A 6775-nucleotide genomic window follows, 5' to 3' on the forward strand; every position below is an offset into this window, starting at 1 on the left:
AATGGAGGTAAGTATAAATGGGGCATTCCGGGCAGATAGGGAACATATAGTCAAATGGGGCAAAATAAGCTCATTTGCATTTAGAGAGAGACAGAGAGAGAGAGAGAGAAGCATAGAGTTTCTTGCTTTGTTTCTGCCTACTACGACCACCTCGGTAGTTCTTACTCCACCAGATTTGACAGGATGCCCCGAAGAAAAGCACAAAGGGAGTGGTAAGCGGCTCCATACGAGATCACGGACATATCCTCAAATGAGAAATCTCATATCACAGGACATGTGCTAGAAACAATACCTACCAATATCTTCATGTGAAGGTTTCAAGCAGTAGACGAAGAGATAGTAAAGGCCACAATTTTTCCATGGGAGTTGTGGACATTACACCAAAAGTCCAAAGTGCAACTAGGGTCAGGTGTCTACAATTAGACAATTTCCTACGACTACCTCCATGGGGAACAGATTTTAGAAGAGCACGTAAACTCATTATCTCTATTCAATAGATTGGAGAAGACACCCTTACTAAGAAAGACGAAGCTATGGTCAAAGTTAAAATCACTGCAGAGATAATCAATGAAGCTATCCACCTACAGCAAGGAATACACAATCTATTGCAAAAGACCAAAGCAATGGATAATGACAAAGCATTTTTGAAGCAAAGAGGACACAAATTGACCTATCAAGACTTAATCTACTCAGAGATAGAACTACGGTTGCGCTTCATATTGCAACATTTCAAGGTACAAAATCCACCAAGATACAATGAACCACTTTTGCACATGGCAGTGGTCATGGCAATGGGGTTAGCAGAAAGAAGAGTAGTCAGCTGTGATTTTGGCAATTACCTACTTGAGAGCATAGTGAAAGCAAATATCAAGGGTAGCCAAAGGAGCAAGACTTACATGAATGATGGACCAATGCTGACTCAAATCGCTTACCAAGCGTTAGGAATGATTGATGATCTACCACCTACGTAAGCACAACTACATTTGATCCACAAATCTAAAAGAGCAATAAAGCCGGTAGCAGGACCATCAACGAGGCCAAAACAGGAGATCAAACAAACAAGGCAGATCTCAATGAGAAATGATGCTGACAATAAGAAGATTTAATCAGATGCACCAAACAATGAAGAAGCTGGGTCAAGAGAAAGTGAAACTCCTTCAGAATATCAATCTTTAGAAGAGGAATATGGAAGTGAATTTTCACTAAGACACACAAGACTGAAGAAGAGGACAACTTGGGCGGTGGAGGCAATCCCAATCACCCAAGTCCAAAGAACAATGGAAGAAGCACAGGCACAAAGAGAAAAACTCCGCCAACAAAAACACGAGGAAAAGAGAAGTCAGGGACCAGAAGCGACTGATGAAAGAGAAGAAGAAGAGGATGTGCCTCTACAACACAGAAAATCAGAAGCTTTGGAAAGGATCAAACAATGCAAAAGAAAGGAAGCATAGGAAAATTTGGACATTGCCAGCGAAATGTGGAAACGGATTCAAAATGAGCTCAAATGAAGATGGAACAAAGAGAAAGAGAGGATGCAAAATTGCCACGTGTCGATGATCCCGAATCATCCGACGAATCTACCAAGGCAGGGGACAAAGCAGAAAACCAAGAAGAGGAAGGTGATCAGGATACTCTTGACCAGCAAGAATATAATTCTGAATCACCAAAAGACAAAAAGCTACCTTTAGAGGCTGAAACAAAAAAAGAGAAGAAGCCTTAGATCTTCCAGAACAAATGGCAAATAAAGTGTTATCACAAAAGCAAGAAGATCCAGAAAAACCGATAGCACTACCAGAAATCACTACAACTTTGACTACTCGCATGAAGTATTGAAAACAAAAGAAAGAACGAAGGATGATGCTAGTATCTTGGACTAGGGCCAAAGAAGGAAGAACCAACCATGATCATCTCGTTCGCAAGCTGTGGTAGAGGAGGGAGCACAAATGATCCGGCCATTTGACATTGATGCACATTTAGACCAGATCAAGCTCCAGTTTCCATGCCAAAGATATCTCTACAACTTGTGTATACTAGAGCTAGAGGACACAAGGAAAGAGGCAAAGAAAGCAGCCAAAAGCACACTGCAGATGCAAAACAAAATCGAGGAGTTGCAAAAAGTCCAGCTGCAACTCCAATCAAAATTACAAAGGGAGCAAGAGAACACTGCATATTACTACAAGGAAGTCCAACAGTTTAATGAAGCCAACACTACTCTGCAGGTTGAGCAACAACGACTAGAGGAGGAGTTAATCAGGGAAAGAGAATAGAATGGGAAGCTGCAAGAGTCTTATGTGGTGGTCAGTAAGACTCGGACCCAACTTTTAGCCTTGCAGGAGACTCCGAGAACCACAATCATGACAACTAAATCAACCTCGCTGACCAAAGAGTTCCAGGATCTAAAGGAGGCCCTTGCTCAAGGAAAATATGATAGGCAAATTATGACAGCAGGGCATAGAGCATTGCAAACAACTAAAGACGAATAAATTGAAACAGACTGGTTTCAAACAGGTTTCACAAGGGTAGAGACAATGTGAGAGGCCAGCAAGAAAAAAAGGCTTTGGCAACATAACCTTATTGCATTGGTTGCCAATGCAAGAAGAAAAGGCTTTGGCAACATAACCTTATTGCACTGGTTGCCAATGCGAGCAGAAAGGGCTTCAGCACAACAGAACCTATATTGCAATGGTTGCCAATAGAAGAAGCTTTGATGATAAGTTTTTCTGCATGCAAATCTTTAACATAAACTCTCTCAACACTAAATAGCATGCATATTTGTGAAAAGGGCACTCGAGGAGGAGCTAAATATGCACACTCTACATAGAAGGTGCCTTCCACCTTATGATACAACATGAGCTCAAAACGTTAATATGTATGATTTTTCTAAATAGACACTCACCATCATGGTTCAAAGAGGAGGCCCAATATGGCAAGGTCTCCAATTTAAACACAAATGTGAGAACAACCCCAACTAGGGCACTTACAGTCCTCCCAATGGGGAAATGTGTGAATGCCAAAAAAACTACAAAAATTCAAAACACCTAGAAGGAAATGGAGCTGAGAACAACTTCTCGAATAGAAGCAAGACCCATGTCAATGTGCCAAAAATTTGTAGCAATGATATTTGAATAAATATTTCAATTAGAAAACATTTAGAGGTAGGGCAAGGGGCTGATTGCAAAAACAAAGGGTCCGATGTCATATGCACATGAGTCAAAGCTACTTTGAAGATACAATTGAAGAGCATGTTTTGTCAAAACCAGTCTTACCGTTAATAAGACTAGTAACTTGTTGTACATGCTACAATGATGCTGCAACATAGGGCACCCATGAAAAGTAGCCAATTTTTTGCACTCAAAATATAATAAGGGACATGCATAACATGATCATTGCTTGCTAGCATATTGAAAAGGATGCGGAAGACTTGGTGCATTTTAATGTACGACATGTACATTAAAGTTATAGTTTGCAAGCCCAAAAAGAGTTGAAGGAAGCTGACTACTCGTCCAAGCTCCCTCGATGTCAATTGGTATTGCCAGCCCGCAAGAAAAAACACTTGGCATGTGTGTCCCAATAAAAAAGAACATGTTGATCAGCCTATAGATGGAAATGTATTCCAAGTGGACAATACAAGTGAAAAGTGCTAGAACAGCAGGTGCTAGGTGCATGTCCTCAACTTTTTTCAAGCATTGATAGCTCTGTCGTAACAGTACCATGCCAATGCAAAATGGTTTCGACAATCATCCGCTGACACTTGCGACAAGCCACAGGCTATTTCCTTTGTTCCATAATTGAAGGGATTGGGTTTTTTTTTTTGGTTCCATTGAATAGATCGCTCTCTTTCATGTTATGAATGTTTTGATGTCATGAATGCAACGGCTTGGTCTTCTTTCTTGATGATTTGGTTGATAAGTAGAGTGAAAATAGTATTTCTAGTTAAAAAAATTTTATAGCTCCCAAATAGCTAGCAATTGGTAATCACATTGAACAAGGCCATTGTTTTTAGGTAATGTGAGTTTGAATATAGAGGCTATGGAAGGAAGGAAAAGCTTCAATTTCCTTTCATAATGATATTGTAGATATAGATTCTTCAATATTTAGAGGCGTTTTGAAATTGATTAGTTCTTCATGATCACAAAAACACTAGCTCAAACAATGTCATGTAGTTGCATTGTGTGATTAAGATTATTTTATCTGTGACATAAAGGCGTCCTAATCTCAAATGTTTTTGATGCTATAATAATGAAACTTCATCTTTGGTATCTCCTTATAAGAATCAAAATATGCTATTATTTTGTTATCACGGCTTGCTCATGGCTAGACTTTACCTCATGCTTGGCTTTCAACATAGAATGAGTGTGTTGATTACAATGAGTGTATTGATTACATGATAAATGACATTGTGTAAAATATGATTGTTAGAAGTGATGCAGTGATTTAAGGGGTTGTTTATTTTTTTGAAAACTTGGGTGTAGTCCTACAATTAGGAGAGTCTCTCAACAAAAAGAAAGAGGGTCTTGGGCTCATGATCCTCTATGCAATGATTGAGTGTGCTCTGTGTTAGTCATCACAAAGGACTTTGATGACAATGATCTTTATGGTGATGAGAGCGAGAGCACAAACATTGGAAAACCCACTTGCACTTTTGGAATTTGCTCTAAGTAATAAAGAATGTTTGAAGGGACTTACTCAATTATTTTTTTGCTTAGAAATACTCGCTCACCAATTTGTATAACCCCTCCACATTGAGTCCCAAATGAGAAGATTGTGCCTCCTAAAGCCCCATGGAATCTAACCAAAGACGAGCTAGATTGAGTGAAAGGTTCCATTAATCTATTCGCACACCCGTGGGGTACATGAGGTCACTAAGGGGAGATTTTGCAAAGGCAAAGAAAGGTGCAAGCGTTCAATTGTATGAGTTGAAGACATGTGATTGGCACAAGATGTTATAGGTAATCCTTTCTTTCCTCTCTATCCTCTCCCTTGTTTTGTTAAGATATTAAATTCTGTGCAAGACTAAAATCATACGGTATTTTAATATTTTGACATTGTAGTTCATTTTTTTGGTGAGTATGTATGTGTGCCGGGACAAGAAAGTGAGGGAAGCTATTTTCAAACTCAAAGAGTTAGTAAGGTACCTCATATCTCTATTCAACCAATCCATTTTCTATATACACTATATCTTCTAGTGTGTTATCTTAGTGTACTTTTGTGTGTTATCTTGTAGGTTTGTGAGCTCCAAACATTGAAATAGATGCCATCCCTTCAGCTCAATCGCTTTTCGTGGAAACTGTGTGCGCCATTGAGGATGCATTTCCTTGATCCGTTCTTCTTAGCTAAGTCCACCTTTAGGTTCATGTGGTTGAGGAGATTGCTATATGTAGAGTAGTGCATGCACGGTGGATGTTCTTTCTACAGAGGTTTTTACAGGCTTTCAAAGATTTTGTGCAACTATGGGCCCAGCCACAGAGGCATGCATGGCCAAAGGATGGATCGTGCAAGAGACATTTCTTTACATTTTAGAGTATCTAGCACAAGTTTATCCCTTAATGCCTCACATGTGGTCAAATGAGGAGGATGAATTCACACTTACTAAGTGGAAAGGGAAAATTATTTAACATGGATATGGATCTACACCGAGTCTCAACAGCTTTTGCATTCTCTACGCAAACGCTAAGACCAAGTGGGTGGACATGTGGACAATGGCAAAAGCAAGGCATTTGCGAGAGAGTTAAGTATGGAAGCAATCTCATGGAGGTAGGAGGGCACCCCTAGTTCCTCAACACCTTGCATGTTTCCCAGATCTCATTAGTATTGAGTGGATCCATGAGAGAATGACCGAAGCAAAGGCACACGGAGAGAACATCACCGACAAAGAATCAGAGTATGCACGAGGTTGCATGCCAAATGTATAGTACTCATATGCTTAAATCATATTGCATATTTTTTTCTTGATTTTATAATTTTTTTTTGCATATTGCAAAAAAAAATTATAAAATCATATTGCATATTTTTTTCTTGATTTCATATTGCATATTTTTTTCTTGATTTTTTTCTTGATTTTATCTTTATAATTGATTGTATAATTTTTTTCTATTTTTCGTGCCTTTCCTCTAGCTCTATTTGGTCAAAGGGTCATACTTTCGTACATGCCACAATGACGAGTGTCGAACCACCATGGATTGTGGCATCTTTGACAAAAATGGCGATAAAGCAGGATATTATGGGACTATAGAAAGGATACTAAAGGTTGATTTTAGAACCTTTCATACCTTCATCTTTGAGTGCAAGTGGTTTACAAATTTGTCTAGAGGACATGAGAATGGGCTCTACATGGTGGACTCTAATGTGTATCACATGGGGAGGTATGACAACTTAGTTTTTCCACACAATCATGAGCAGGAGTGAAAACCTTCTTTACCCTTACTTGCTTGTAGCATAATACCAATATCACTCACTTTGAACTTCTCTTCTATAGGTCATATATATTCCATCAATCCATCAACCAAAATTTTTGTTTGTAGTTCTCGTAACACCTCGAGAAAGAACCATTTTTTCCACTAATGAACTGGAGACCCCGTCTTTGACCCTCTCCCACCTATTACATTGGATGAGGGAGAGTCAACAGAGAGAGAGAGAGAGAGAGAGAGAGAGAGAGAGAGAGAGAGAGAGAGAGAGAGATCAATGATTCAAGTCTCAATGCTTCCAATCTCAGTGGGGATGATTGCCATGATGACATTGATGAGATAAAAGATGACAAGTTCAATGAAGATGAAGC

The 6775-nt window shown here is 39.2% G+C and overlaps 1 pseudogene; it reads right to left on the reverse strand.

Annotated features, from left to right (window-relative positions):
- Nucleotides 1-2500: 2500 nt before the first annotated feature.
- LOC147447998 (silicon efflux transporter LSI3-like) lies at nucleotides 2501-3089 on the reverse strand (annotated as a pseudogene).
- Between the last annotated feature and the right edge of the window lie 3686 nt (nucleotides 3090-6775).

The sequence above is a fragment of the Adiantum capillus-veneris genome, chromosome 11 (assembly GCF_014529385.1).
Source record: "Adiantum capillus-veneris isolate H3 chromosome 11, ASM1452938v2, whole genome shotgun sequence".
Lineage (NCBI taxonomy): Eukaryota > Viridiplantae > Streptophyta > Polypodiopsida > Polypodiales > Pteridaceae > Adiantum > Adiantum capillus-veneris.